Raw genomic sequence first — 15,944 nt, 5'->3', positions numbered from 1 at the left:
AGCTATGAATCAGAAGATATGCCAATACAAGATCCCATAACAAATTTAAAGTAGATTTTTTTTTCCAACTTGCTCGACATAGCGTTAAATTCGGTAAAAGAGAGATTTCAACAACTTTAAACGCATAGTACATATTTTTCATTTTTATATGACATTCACAAATTGCAAGAAATTGAGAAAAGTGATCTTGTTTTAAAATGTAAAAATTTAGAAAGTGCCTTATCTGATCACACCAAAAATGTAAAAGACATAGATGCAATAGAACAGCAGATGAGTTAGATGTTTTATCTAGCTCTGTTAAGAAAGGAAGCAGACCCTTAGAAGTATTGAGTTATGTAAGTCCACATGATTTATTCCCGAACGTTGCAGTGGCTTTGAGAATTTTATTAACATTACTAATAAGTGTTGCAAGCACTGAAAGAAACTTCTCCAAATTAAAATTAATTAAAAATTATCGTCGATGTCTGAACAACGGCTTGGTGATTTGGTATCTATGTCCATCGAACACGAGCTTGGTACAAATTTAAATTTCAAGGAAATTGTTAAAGATTTGCAGCCCAGAAAGCTCGTAAAGTACATTTTTAACATTTCTTAGCAGTGCCTTTTCGTTTTCGTGAGCGAAAATAACGAACAGTGAAACTATTGTAGTAATGTTCCTAAGTAAAATTAAAATTTAAAAACATTGGAAAATTTCTTCCCACTTCTAATAGGTAAGGCATTTCAAAAAAAAATTTTTTTTTCATTTTATTTTGGAAGGATAAGGGGCGTGAGATTCATGTCTTGCCCTGGGAGACATAAAACTCTAGCGTCGGCCCTGTATCTACCATCAGAAACATATCCACAGGATATAGTGAAACTATTCGACTTTGTTATGCACTCTGGTTATTTTAATTGCCAGAATATAGTTCACAGTCAAGTTGGAGGATTTGCAACAGGATGTCCACTCTTCCCTGCACTCTCTAATTTTTATCTAGAAGATTTAGAAGGCATCCTATTCTCATCCACACCTTCAGCCTTCATTTTTGGGTTCATTAGATAATAGACGACGATTTTGCTATCTGGCCCCATAATGAAGACACACAGCGTGCTTTTTCTTTTATCGAAAATAAAGAACCTACAGCTGAAATACATAGCCTTAAATAAATAGTATTACCTATCCTTTATGTTTTTTCGTGTTAAAAAACATATATAAGGCTTTAATTAGATTAGATAAAATCTTATGTAAGATCCGCCTAAGAGTAGATTTTAAGTGACCTGTGTCTAAGTAAACTTTTAAGTTTGGTCATGGAGTCGCTGTAGTAGCTATTCAATTACTGTATGGTTTGTGTGCTGCGATTGTGTAAATTACTTTATTTTACAAAATTTGTGACTCAGAATAAGAAAAATAAGAACATTAAATAATTGTCCCTTTATTCTCGTAGCTGTAGCTGCATATTTATTATTTCTGAAATCTAGTGCTGCTGTTATAACACGAAAACGTCTCTGCTTGCAGTTCCAAGTTTGTTGTGACATGCCATTTTAAAATATTTCAATGGATAGCAGTGTTTCATCTCATCTATTATTGAAAGCGAGTACTTAAAAATCACGTCATTGCTAATAGATAGAGTACTTCCTGCTTCTTTTTCTGTTATATATAGAAAGAAGATGACTAAAATATTCATTTGGTTGGCAGTCTACGATAGGAGGAAGTATATTTAATTTATTTGGTCACATTATTATTACATTTTCTAGGATTATTAAATTCAAATATTACGAAAGAAAAAAAAGCAGTTCAAATAAACTTGGAAGAAGAAATTCAGCGCTTATATCATGTACAACTTGATAATTGAATCGAGCCATTTTATTGAAAGTTGTAAATCGTATCACCTTTATTCAGGTTACAGGCAGAGGTAAGTAGAAAATTGAAAATCCTTAGGGAAATATCGAGAGGAATCAAAAATTGCCACGCTTCGTCATTATTATTAATGAAAAAAGCTTTATATAAAAAATTAAAATGGCGCAGACTTACAACGACATTGCACAGACCAAAAATGTTTAGCTAAAGAAATGCATAGCAGTATTTTAATAAGGACAACAAAACTCGTTTTTTTATGTTCAATTGCCTTCTGAACTACAACTTTTCATCTTGCAGTGCTGGTGTGAAAAAATTTACTGAATATGAAGTCTTTTTTGTTGTTGTTGTTGTTGTTGTTTTACCTTTTTGGGTTTGACGTTTATTATTAACTGGACTTTCCCAAGATTCCAAAGATAGGGTTGGAGGCCTACACTAACCATTATTCATACAGTTGTACTATACCAAATATTGTTCTGTTCAATATAATTTTGCAGAAATGCAATGTTTGCTTAAACGGTGTAAAATGTATTAGCATTGTCTTTGCTTTCCACAAGTTAGCACTGACGAAGTAATTCAATTGTTTAAAGTACCAGAAAATTTTGAAATGATATTGTACCTCTTTTCATTATTTTGGAAAGATTCTCTTTTCAGATTGTCTCTTTATTTTTAAGGTTAGAGAAGATGAAAGATATTTTCCTCTTCTTATATTTGATGCCTTTGATGTACCCCAATCAAAATGTCCCCACTGCCCTGGACGAAATTGGAGGGCTTAGCGAGCCAAAATGTTTCTTCCTTCTAGTGCTTATTATACGCATATTAAAATAGAACAGCATTTTTTCACATTGCAAACCTTATAAGAAGTTAAGCTTGCTTTTAAATAGTAGTAGCAAGCACTCTTGGTATGACTTCATGATGATGTCTTGTAGACTGTCATAAAGTCATACCTCAGGGTGGAAGAAAAATGTTCCATCCTGGTAATTCCCATTTTTCCTAACTCTTCCTTTATTCTATTTAAATAACTATAATAATATGCTAAATGGGAAGTATTTAAAAAAATTCATCAATGATGAAAGATTGGAATGTGTTTCTAGAGTTCAAAGAGTAAACAGGGTGGGAGTGCAATCTTATTAAACAAGAAATTCTTAAGAAAAAGATGACTGGAAAGAATACCATATGCATAAGGATGATGTCAGTTATGAAAATTATAATGTGCAGGCCAAAATGCCTACAACTACTGTTCAGAAAGCTAAGTATGAGTATGAAAAGCAACTGGCTCTTCAAGCTAAACACATGTTGCAGGTAAAAGAAATAAGGAATGTGAAAGAATAACTCTCATCAGTGTGGATGGCAGATACAGAAGAGATTGTTCAACTAATGGCCCATTTCACTAAAAGTTGTCAACTTAATGTGTGCCACACTGAGCTCAGTGCTACCTCTACACTGGAGGAAGAAATTCAAGAGTATAAGGAGGAGATAATAGAGCTGTTGCACACACACTGAATATAAATTCAAAAACAGGGACTGATAAGATATCAGTATGGATGATAAAAGAGTCCTCAGCTGAACTGGCCTGTTTCTTTGACCTGGCTATATAATTTGAGTCAGCACAGGGAAAATTCAACAAGAATAAAAAGAATGCATGGTAATTGCATTGCAAAAAGGTGGTGCAAAGACCAATGTCTATCAACTTATCAGTATTTATGGAGTGGTAGTGAAGATTTTGGAAAAAGTGGTAGTTTAATAAGTTAGTAAGAGATGGTATATATAAATGGTTGATAGAGAATCTACAATTTGCAATGAACGGCATGAGTTTACTAAGGGAAGGTTGTGAGAGTAACTTGCACGGAGAAGAAAAGGAAAATGGTTGAGATTAAACTCTAGAGACCATAATAAAAAAAAATTAAAAAAAACTTAGTACATTTCAAAGTGTCATGATTCTAACACCATATTAGCTATTTTTAGTATGTGGATGGCAACATTATAGTCGGAATTTGTTTCATTATTTTTTTTTTTTTATCACTCAGAGTTTTATGAATGATTCTTATAGATTTTTTTTCTAACAATTTTTACAGGTTCTTCAATGATTACTCAAGAAAAATAACGTTGCGATTGCCCTTGTGAATACCTGCCTACCTGTGTGAGTAGGATTTTTCATGTTGAGAAAGATTATTATTGCTTTAGCATTTCATTATTCTAGTGTGTGTATATATATTAACTTTTAATTTTTCTATAGCAAACTTCATTCATGATTTATACTTTGTGTGTGTGTGTGTGGGGGGGGGGGAATTGAGCTAAGAACAACCAAGGGATCAACTAGTATTATGTGACTAGCCTGAAAAAATGTCATCCATAAATCTGAGTCAGATGCTAAGTTTAGGAGTTGCCGAATTCATGGCTTGTTGGTCCAAGTTCAATTTTTTATCTAAAAAAAATCTAAAAAATGTAGAAAGTGATGTGCTTTTTGTATAACTGAAAGTTGTATTCTTGGGGAAGACAGAGTGTGAGAGGCTGTTCCAAAAAACAGATATGGATGGAATGAAAGAGGAGTATGAGAAGTTAGTTCATTAAGTTTGAAGCTGGGTAGTAAATGGATATTGACCAGCAGCTGTTCATGTTTTTGCAGTTTGGGAAGAAAGAAGTGAAGAATGATGACTAGTTCTGTGGAAGAACATTGTCCATGAAAATACCTATAGAAGATACATAAGGCAGAAAGAGAATGTCTGTGTGAGTGAGAGAGAGAGTGATTGGAGTGAAGAATGACTGTGAGTGAGAGAGGAAAGGGGGGGGTCTATCAGTTAACCAAATTGCCTTCTTCTAGGTAGTGTTAAGCATTCTTAGAGGAGTTTTAGGTGTACAAACAAAACGTGGGCAGTATTCTAAATTGGATAGATTTGGCATTTGTACAATGTTAATCCTTTCTTTTAAGTACAATGTTAATATTTGTAGGTGAGAATGAGTGTCTTATGCAGAAATGTTCATCAAATTTTTTGTAGGATAAAGAAGCCATATGTGATGTTTGTTTTCAAGAGAGGCCAGATGCAGATGTGTAAGTCAGCCAAAGAAGAGAAAAATCTGATCCTGTTTGAAGATATGGGCATCATCAGAATTATGTAGAACTAAAGTGAGATCTCTTGTGAGAGATAATGCAAGACTGACCTGACAACACCAAAGATGTGATATGGATATAAGAAATAATATTGTTAATTAGAATATTTGTGAATAATGATCTAATGTTAAAGGGGTGATCGTTTAAATCTTTAACTTATATGATGCAACTAAGGAATCAGTGTATCACAATAGCTGTGAATTGATGTTCAAATAACTTCAGTCATAATTCATAGCACATTATATATGTATAACATATGTACTGTGCTCTGAATTTTAGGGAAAGTTTGATGCACCACACTCTAAGTATTCTGTGGTTGGGAAGATTTGTAATTTATATGGTGTTAGTAGTTCAATGGGTGAGAAGTAGTCTTCTTGAATGGAAGAGGAGATATTGAGGTTTTTTGAGGCTATGGATGTGATCTGTTTGTGCTAGAAAAAGCTAGAGATACAAGTTGGTCCAAGAAGAGATGTCTGATCTTGACTGGTGATAATATTATAGAGTTAAGGAGAAATGAAGTGACATCTCTATCTTTCAAGAAATAAGATTGCATGTACTCTGATTCCATTAAAATGTACCAGGGTCCTCATCCCACTGGAGATTGGCTTGGAGATCAGTGCTTAGGGCATTAATCATGAAAGATCTTGAAGCTTGAAATGTTTCAACGTTTGACAAACCAAGATTGGAGTTTATTGTCATCTGTAGATGTCAGTACACTCCATTCCAGATATTAGTGGGAAATCTTAAGATTCTCACTAATGCCAGAGTCCTTCCATTATAACAAGATAAGAAACTGGCAGTCCAGTTGCAAAAGTGGTAGTTTAATAAGTAGCCTTCTATTCTAGACCAGATTAAACACCCCAGAAATGCTGACTGAAGTGCCATAGGGATTTCTCTAAACATTTCCATGGCATCTGTGTAATGTTGGCTAGAAGATTTACTGTAAATTAAGTGGGGAATTCATATTGTTAGTTACTAATGGTTTGATGGCTCTAGGTAGTCCAGAAGCTTGCAGTTGATAATCTCTATTATTTTTAAGAGTACTGAGGGGGGAGGGATGGATTACAGCTTGATGGCTGACTTTTATCTCCTGTTGGATGTTCTGAACATAGGCTTTTTCAGTACAGCATATGCCAGATGGGCATGAGAAATAGTCAAGATGGGTGGTAAATACAAATATTTACATGCAAAATATATTAATATATCATTATATTAGTATGCTGATTAACATAATATAAAAGCTTATTAGAATAGAATACACGTACACACCTTTAACATAAGACTGCTACACATTATGCATTACTGTAGGAGCTAATGATCACTTGACAATGTTTTCCATTAATGAATTTAAAGGTTCAGATTTTATACCCAAAGTATAAGATAACTCCATATTTCAGCAATTTTTTTGTAACTTCAAATATCATCTTATATGTGGATATATACAGTACTTTGAAACATTGTTTAATGAAACAGTAACAAAATTTTCGTAAAACATTCAGGATGAATGCAATCAGGAATACATATCATTACTTGAGGTAGAAATCACAATCATGGACCTGAATTGTGGAAATGTAGCTGGAGTAGATGGAATATCTTCTACTCCAGAGAGACATGATGAAGGGACAGAAAATCAGAAATCTGTTGTGAACAGTAGCCAGAGAGGCAGAATCATTCCATGTATTTCTGATCAGATATTATCTACTTCAGCTGCATTTCCACATTTCAGGTTCTGTGTTATGTTTCTCCTTCAGATATTGATATGCACTTCTCTGATTGCATTTGTCCTGAACGTTTACTAAAATTTTGTCACTAGTCGTTTCATTTAGCAATGTTTCAGAGCACTGTATGTATATCTATCCTATAGATATAAAATGATAAGCCTTTTTATGAAAAGTTTTTGTGTCAAGTTATTTGAAACGTTTTGAAACTTGTCGAGTTTTCATTTCATTTCATGTCAATGTCGAGTCATCAGAATTCAAGGAGAACCAGCCTACCAGTCCAGAACTCGAGGGGGTTGGGCAGGGTGGAGCGAAAATTCGAGTCATCAGAATTGAATTCAAGGAGAACTAACCTACCGGTCCGGAACTCGGGGGGGGGGGGGCTTTGAGTAATCAGAATTCAAGGAGAACCAGCCTACCAGTCTGGAACATGGGGGGGGGCAGCAGAGTCCTCCCTAGTGTGTGTGTGTGTGTATATATCACAGTAAGGTTATATCTGAAGTTACAAAAAAAAAATTGCTAAAACATGAGGTCATCATATACTTAAGGTATAAATTCTGAATCCTTTAATTTAAAGAGGCAGTCATTGGAAAGAAGAAAGCATCCTGAAAGTTCCTGGCAAGTAAGTCAGCATGTGCTCAAAGAGAGAATACAGAAAAAATGTAAGCAAACAATGAAATGTGTCCAAGTAGCCAAATAAAAAGTCACAAGGAGACTTTGGTAAAAATATAGAAGCTAAATATCGGGATGGTAGCCGAATAGTCTGAAGACTATACAAAATGCTTAGAAGGAAAGGAAAGAATAGTGTGAAAGTTCCTGGCAAGTAAGTCAGCATGTGCTCAAAGAGAGAATACAGAAAAAATGTAAGCAAACAATGAAATGTGTCCAAGTAGCCAAATAAAAAGTCACAAGGAGACTTTGGTAAAAATATAGAAGCTAAATATCGGGATGGTAGCCGAATAGTCTGAAGACTATACAAAATGCTTAGAAGGAAAGGAAAGGAAAGAATAGTGTGGAAGGAGTCAGTGATGATAAATCTGACAAGAAAACTGACAATAAATCAATGTCAGAATGGGGGTGAAAATATTCAGGAGAAATGCAGTCAGGAGTATATATATCAGTACTTGAGGTAGAAAACACCATCAAAACTCTGAAATATGGAAATGTAGGTAGAGTACATGATATTCAACCAGAACTGAATGCTAAAATATTATTAAGAGAGACCTCCATGGAGTCAGGGACTCATCAAAGAAGGCCACATACTACACACATCAGCAATCATACTTATTCTTGGATTAATTCACATTGCTTGCACACACACAACATCCAATGGCAATTCACTCCAATCACGCACCACCCTGTGAAAGAAAAATCTAGCCTTCACTCCCTTCTTAGCAGCATTCATTCTCAGCTTCCAAGAATGCCCTCCTGTCCTTTCTCCACCCTCTATAAAATGAAAAATTCCATCAACTGAAATCCTGTATAACCCTTTCAGAAGTTGAAGTCTCAATCATATCACCCTCTTTCTCTTGTTTGCTAGTGTCTGCAGTCTACAAATTCTCAATCTGTCTTTATAATCAGCATTCCACAATCCCGATATCATTTTTAACACTCTCCTTTGCACTATCTCCACTGTATCAGAAATCAGAATTACAACGGAAACCAAGAGACTGACCTGCGCACTATAGTCCAAGTGAGGTCTTGTAAAGAGCAAAATTGCATCCTTATCTTAAGATGTGAACCTCCATTTCAGCATTGCAATTCTCTCTCTCGACTTGTATTTGCAATCTTTGCTACATAGCACCTGAACTTCAGCCTGCTATCTACTAACACTCCAAGATCCCTATTCTCATCAGTTTCTTCTAGCATAATCCCAACAATATAATACTACATTGGATATCTAATCATGCCGAAGTGCCTCACTTTGCATTTACTGACACTGAACTGACATCCATTTTACCATGCCCAGAATTCCAGCCTATTCAAATCATTCTGCAAGTACTGCATATCAGCAGCATTCCTGATCAGCCTACTTGTCTTTGCATAATCAGCAAGTAGCTGTATGTTGCCTGTTATATTAAACCCTTCCCAATATCATAAATGTACAGATTGAATAACAGTGGGCCAAGAAGAAGACTGATCCTTGTTGTAAACCATTAGTTCCCTTAAATCTTGCAGACTGACATCTCCCATATACCACTTTTTGATATCTATCAGTCAGCCATCCTCTTATCCACACTAATATTTTATAATCCAAACCTATATTCTCCAATTTATGCAACAATCTTCCATGCTGTATTCTGCCAAAAGCCTTAGCAAAACCTAAAGGTATCGTGTTGTATCCATTCCCCTTGTCTAGTTCAATGGTCACATTATTATAGAATATGAGCAAGTTGCTAAAACATGACCTTCCCTAAGTAAACCCATGCCGTTCATTGCAAAGTAGAGATTCACTGTCAATCCATTTCTGAATGCAAGCCCTAACTGATTTTTCCAAAATCTTCACCATCACTCCTGATGAGATACTGATTTGTCAGTAGTTGGATACATTGATCTTTGCACATTCTATTCTTGTGGGATTTCCCTTGTTCTGAGACTCATATTAAACAGCCTGATCAAAGGAATAGCCAATTCAGCTGACCACTCTTTTAGCACACGTGCTGATATCTCATCATTCTGTATTGTCGAATTCTTATTCAGTTTGTGCAACAGCTCTAATACCTCGTCCTGATACACCTGAATTTCTTCATCCAGTGAAGAGGTAGCAGTGAGCTCCATGTCACGTGCACCTGGTTGACAGCTTTTAACAAAATGGGCACTCGTTAGTTGAATAACCTCTTCTGCATCTGTAATCTGCATTTAGAAGAGTTATTCTTTCATATTCATTCTTTCTTTTACTTGCAGCTTATCGAGAGAATTCTTATGGGTTGTCTTTAGCACGCAGAGCCAGTTTCTTTTCATACTCAGACTTTGCTTTCTGTACAACAGTTGTGACTATTCTAGCCTGCTGCTTATAATTTTCATAATGCACATCATCCTTATGCACATGGTATTCCTTCCACATCATCTTTTTCTTACGAATCTCTTGCTTAATAAGATTACACATCCATTTGACCCCTACCCTATTTATTCTTTGACTTTGGGACACACTTTGATATCATATCATTTAAGTATTGTTTAAATACTTCCCATGCACTGTCAATAGTCTTCCTATCCATCAACCAATCCCATTCCACTGAACTCATTATACTCCTCAGTTGGTCATAATATCCTGCTTTGTAGTTCAGCATGTAACTTTTTCTGAATGGAACATTTATAAACTTAGTCACTTCCTAAGTGAGTACCGCATGATCACTGTCACCAACTGGAGGCAGAATAGTTACGTCTTTAACTGAAACGCCCTCTGACACTATAATCAAATGTAACACTCTTTGACCTTGAGTTCCTTCTGTCACATGCTTGAGGAAGTTGTCTCACAACAGCTCAATAAATGCATTTTCATTCTTTTCATGAGATTCTACTGCTACCCAATCAATATTTGGATAATTAAAGTCACCTATTATGATTACTCCTTTCACGCTCATCTTGTCTATTTGGTGATGCATTTGTTCCTCACTGTCAACTGATCCACCAGGTCTGTAACAACACCCCACTATGTAATTGATCTTGTTAGATTTCACCTCACACCAGATGGCTTCAAACTCACTGCCACATGAAATACTGTTAGTAGTACTGCAATCATAGGTCTGAACTCTAACTGGATTCGCGTCATTAGCAGCACACATCCCTTCTCTCCTATCTTCTCTATCCTTCCTAAATATAGTGTACCCTTTACACTCGATACCAGTTAGTATATCTGATTCTGACAGCAAGGTCTAACTAACACCTACAACTGAGGTCCCAACATATTGACTAAGGCAACAAATTCTACCCTTTTGTTTCTGATACTCCTAGCATTTGTGCACAGGAATAATAATTTACTTGCATGTTCTTTTTGTATACTCTTGTGTGCAGTCTGCATGAAACAGTTGGACAACTTGCAGATCTCTATTCTTCTCTAGTGCCTTATACATGTAGACATCTTTGCACACGTTAGATGGGTCTGAACTGGACAAACATAAAGTCAAAATCGTTCTCTCCTCATGAACATTTCCATGGCACAGCCTATTCCCATTATTAACACAGTTTATATTTATTCGTATTGCATGAATATCAAAACATGCAGTACAATACACTGTCACTTTAATAACATATAAAATTAAAAGTCAAAAGTCATTTTAAAAAGCAGCAAAATTAAAAGGTTACATCCATATTGGTCAGATAGTTCATAGCTTCGGGTGTAGCACTTAAAAAGTCCAATTTGTCTCCTGAATATGCTCTGAGATAACACTGAGTCACAATATGGTTCACAGTTTGTCTCTGAGCTCCACAATCACAATGCGAGGATGGTCGTTTACCCCATTTAAAAAGCATGTCCACACATACACCATGACCAGTTCGTATTCTATTAAGCTGAGTCCAGGATTTTCGTGGGAGGTGTGAGCAAGCATCAAAACTTTCTTGTAATTCATTGAGAGAAAATTTTGTGATGTCATCTGTATGGCTCTCCCACTGTTCTTGCAACTTTTGCTTCAAGTCAAAGTTAGAATGTAGTAGTAGTTGGGCTAATTGTAGTGGTGGATGTCCGTACACTTAAGTCTGGGAGATCTAAATGTATTGGTAGGGCTGTGTTCTCCAAGATTTTCTTATACTCCTGTAAGAGAGCCTTAGTCCTGCACAGATTCAGTGGAACAATGTTACTAAGAGCTGGAAGCCAGTGTTGGGCCTTGATTTAATTGTGCCAGAAATCAGTCTCATTGTATTATTTAGTTGGCTATCAACAAGTTTAATATGTGTGCTATTTAGCCACACTGGTGAGCCATATTCGGCAGCAGAGAAAACTAGACCAAGAGCAGTAATCCGCAGATTATCGGCTGTTCTTCCCATGTCGTGCCTATTAGTTTTCGTATTATATTGTTATGGGTTCTTAACTTAGCAGAAACGTTTGTTAGGTGTTACTTGTAAGAGAGCGTGCGGTCCAGGGTAACGCACAAGTACTTTGGAAACTTATTATGGCGTAGTAAACATCCTTCAAAGAAGATATGTAAAGTGACATCTACCATGTGGTTATTAAGGTGAAAGCTTGATACTTCTGTTTTGTCTGGATTGAGCTGGAGCCTCCATTTTTTATAATATTCACCTATAGTTTTCAGATCTTTTGTAAGTACGTCTTCAGCCTGACTCATGTTTTTGTGTCGAATGGCAATTACAGTGTCATCAGCATAACAGAACTTGCGTGAGATGGTAGCAGGCAAGTCATATGTGTATAGGTTATAAAGTAAGGGTGCCAATACTGATCCTTGTGGAAGACCATTATTAAGTTTTCGTTGTCAGGACATTTTATTTCCTAATATAACTTGAAAGAAAAGTTCAGTGAGCATGGAGGAAATTAAGTGTGCAGTCTATTTACATGGGACAGTGCTAAGAAATTTGTATATGAGACCTTCACACCATACTGTATCATAGGCTGCTGTTATGTCCAAGAAGACAGCTGATGTTTTTTTCTTGCTTCTGAAATCCAGCTTCTATGTATGATGTTAAAGTGAGCACTTGATCACAGCAACCATGTTTTTCTCTAAAACCAGCTTGCTCAATCGGGACATGCTGCATAATTGGTATAGACAATCTGTTGTACAGAAGGTGCTCTAACATTTTATAGGTGCAACTCAATAAAGCAATAGGTCTGTAACTTTTTGCCTCCTGGGGTGGTTTTCCAGGTTTAAGAATAGCAACTATTTTTGACTTCTTAACTGACTAGATAGTCAGCCAGTCAATAATATATCAGAAAAGAATTCACAGAACCATTTTATAGTATTTGGCCCGCTATTAATCAGAAATTCAGGATGGACACCGTCAAAGCCTGGGGCCTTGCCTGCTTTGATATCTTTTATGACGGCTTTTACTTCATCTATAGTGAAGATTGAGGCATATTGTGAGAAAGCAGGGGCATTTATTTTTAAAGCTCTAAGTTCTTTCTTAACTTTCTTGGTATGTTCACGGTCCCTAGGTGCCCTTGATATATTAACGATATGATTAGCTATTTTCTCAGGGGAGATGATTGTGCTTTTTCTTTTAGGTTGTTGGAGAAGATTCCAAGCTTTTCTACTTGATTGTTTGAAGTCGAGGTTTTCAACCGTATCAGTCCATTTTGTTTTTCGAGATGAGTTAAGGCTATGTAGTAATTCATCTGCTATTTCAGGATCTTCACTTTTCAGGAACACTCTGTAGAGATGTTCACTCTCTTCATTCCATCCGGGGACATAATCTTTTCTGTAACCTCTAGGGATATATTTTTTCGCAGTTGATATGATTGCTCCTACAAATCTCTTGTACTCTGCAACTCTAGCAGGTATCCACCGAACGCATTTATTCAATTCATTTGCAAAATTTCTCCAATTTGCTTTTTTAAAATTCCAACGCGGTCATGGAAAGGATCTTGCTGTAGGTAGTGTCATACCAATTTCCAGTAACACCGGTCGATGTTGACTGTGTGGGAAGTTAGAAAGTACATATCGTTTTGCTGGTCATGTTTGCCCTTCTGTGTTTATTGAAACAAAACATAAGTCTGGATTAGTCTCTGTTTGTTTGCCATGCTGATGATCTAAAGGTGTTTCTATCTTTGGCATCAAATTCAAGGTGTATATTATTTATTTCTGCCCATTGAACGAGGGTAGTCCTGCAGTCGTTATTATCACGGTACTTCCATTCTTCATGATGGCTATTAAAATCACCAATCCATACTGTTGGATGTTGATAAGTACGTATCACATCTATAGACCATGATGTTAAAGGAGGTTTATAGACATTGACTATTGTTATGTTGTGAATTTTCACGCTCACAAGATGGGTATTGTTATCACATCTTGTTGTCAGGACAGAAGCATTTTCTATATCATCCTTGATATATGTTGCAGTGCCATAATTCCGGTGGTTTGTAGCACCAATCAGAGTGTAACCAGTTATTTTTCCTCTTCTATTAAGGTTGTCTTCGTTTTCAGCATGTGTTTCTTGAAGAAGCACAACGTCAATGTTATTTTCTTGTAGCATTTTGCAGAGATAGTCACATTTTGCTCTGTTAATTCCCTCGATATTCAGTTGACACATCTTAAGGCTAAATCCCAGTTTTTTGTCAGCATCATCAATAAAATTAGAAAAATCAGTATTGTTTGACTGCATGCCTTAGCCAGGAGAACTAAGTGTTAGACTGCCAAATCGCTCTAGCTCAATTAACCCAGGGTGCACCACGAGGAGGCGAGCTAGATTACACCCCATTAACACAGTTATATAACATTGTTATTTTATAACACAGTTATATAACATTGTCACTCTTACACTTACATTCTCACCATTCATCCCTTTTTAGTTTCCCTGAGTCTCTGTGTTAGGGCTCATACCAGTTATTAGTTTTTCTAGACTCCTTTTCCAGACGCATTCAGGCGTAGGCTGTCTCACTTATACAAATCCAATCTTCCCTCAAACTCACTACAAACATCTAAAAAAACTCGCATCCATTTCTTCTAAACTGCCTATGCATCGAATCATTTGCCATCATAGTCCTTAATTCATTTTTATTATATCGAGGTAAAATACTGACGATTTTCACTTTCTCACTCTTCACTCTCGCCTCTTCCAACAACCCTTTCATGTCCTTTCTCATACTGAACTTATTGCTAGTTAAGTCTATACTACAATTATTCATTTAACTTTTCTTTTCTGTTTTTTTTTTAATTGCTTCCTTTATATTCTTAATTTCTGTTCCAGAGAAACTCGAAGTTATAACTCACTCAAGAATAGCATGTTTTATTATAAAGTCACCATACCAAATAACTTCTTTCTTTTTACTAACAACTTCACTTACCTGATTTCCTTTTCTTCCTGACTTACCTGTTTCCGTGCTTTGTTGTTTCTTGTTTTGTTACTTAATTTTTATTTTTTCACTGTGCTCATTTAAACGACTTTTTGTAATTCCTGTGTTGTTTCTCTGATGATGATCTGTTTCAATTTTGTTATTTTGGAGATTAATTCATTTTCATTAAACTCCTACATAACTCCAGTAACAAGAAAACTAGCAGGGCTAGTTTTCTTGTTCTTGCATGTGGTGCTCTTTTTAGTATTACTTTTCTTGTGCATTTTTGGTGCTGTTTAAACTTATACTTATTGTTGAAATATCTTTATAAAATTATTATAAAATACTAAATGCACTAAAAACACTAAAATCTACACTAATTTTCTAAGTAAAAAACACAATAAAACAGAAAAAAATCACCAATTGTACAGGAGGAGTGCTAAATTCACTGACCAACCTTAATGTATCCTCGAACCAATCCTTGAATGATAAAACAAACACTCAACATGTATGCAATTAGGAATACATATCAATAGTTGAAGTAGAAAAAGTCATTCAAAAATTGTGGAAAGGCAGCTGGAGTAGATGATATTCAACCAGAAATGCTCAAATATGGAGGGCAGTTTTAAAGTGGCCACACTGCATAATTCAGAAAGTCTGGTCAGATGGTCGAATTCTGGATGATTGCAGTAGAACTCTTATAGTACCTATTTATAAAAAAAGGGAAATAAAACTGAATATGAGAATTATATAGTGGAAGGGGAAGCTGGAGTCATATGATCAATAATCAAGGGCAGATAATCCATTTGTTCTATTGTGTTCATGTCAGAGCTTGAAAAATTTTGCTGTTTCACAAGTCAGGAAAATATCTCACTCTTCAGATGTTAATTTTGGTGTAATCTATCCATAGGCACCTAATATGTCATAGTCTCATGTTTATTCCTGGATCTGATCAGTTTATGAGCTTATTTTTTTTTTTAATGCTATGGCATCTTAACCTGTTATAACTACCAGTACTGAAGCAAATGTGCTAAACACTTATGCATATGTGTGTGTATCAGATTTATCTGATACACACACTTATAATTCATTTTATAAGTGATATAAGACTATTTAATACCATTTTCTGTTATGCTTTTGCTTCTAGCATTTATGTCTTGAATCACTTTTAATGAAAGCAGACAATTTCTTCTCTGTCATTTTAGGCAAACACTGAAAACATTCATTATCATAAAATCTCTCAACAGAATAAAACACTTAGGTCTACAAACATAATTATATTAATGCAGTTCTAGATTCCGATTGCTGATCCTATATATCAGACAATGTTCAGAGCCAATG

At 35.6% G+C, this 15,944-nt stretch overlaps 1 protein-coding gene across 1 annotated transcript in view; it reads left to right on the top strand.

The window, feature by feature from the left end:
- Positions 1-1,310: 1,310 nt before the first annotated feature.
- The window catches only part of ZnT49B (solute carrier family 30 member 9), a 244,361-nt gene continuing 229,727 nt past the window's right edge, over positions 1,311-15,944 (top strand). Inside the window, exons 1-2 of the mRNA XM_090395926.1 lie at positions 1,311-1,889; positions 3,907-3,971. The gene's annotated coding sequence lies outside the window, so the exon portion shown is untranslated. The remainder of the gene's footprint in view (positions 1,890-3,906; positions 3,972-15,944) is intronic.

The sequence above is a fragment of the Typopeltis vanoorti genome, chromosome 7 (genome assembly GCF_054136105.1).
Source record: "Typopeltis vanoorti isolate ZY-2024b chromosome 7, IOZ_Tvanoo_1.0, whole genome shotgun sequence".
Lineage (NCBI taxonomy): Eukaryota > Metazoa > Arthropoda > Arachnida > Uropygi > Thelyphonidae > Typopeltis > Typopeltis vanoorti.
This window is presented reverse-complemented; position numbering and strand designations above follow the sequence as displayed.